This window comes from Nanorana parkeri, unplaced genomic scaffold, assembly GCF_000935625.1.
Source record: "Nanorana parkeri isolate BGI_ZX_2015 unplaced genomic scaffold, ASM93562v1 scaffold4395, whole genome shotgun sequence".
Taxonomy (NCBI): domain Eukaryota; kingdom Metazoa; phylum Chordata; class Amphibia; order Anura; family Dicroglossidae; genus Nanorana; species Nanorana parkeri.
This window is the reverse complement of record NW_017310658.1, coordinates 2,241-2,482: the sequence shown is the minus strand read 5'-3', so window position 1 is coordinate 2,482 and position 242 is coordinate 2,241.

The window sequence follows — 242 nt, the reverse complement described above, 5'->3', positions numbered from 1 at the left end:
GGATGGAGCTCCGTAGAGACGTCCAGCGTTCTCTTAGTAATTCAAGAATCACTGCGCTAGGTGTGAAAACTAACTAATTGGACCAGCCGCAACAATGTGTGTGAGCGGACTTAATGTATCGCAAGTGAGTTGCGCGCGGTCTTGAAACAAATAGGTTGCAATAAATGAAACATTGTGCGCTCTTAGGGAGGAATGATTAAACAATGGCGGGCGCCGGGAATCAATATCTCGGCTTTAGGTGA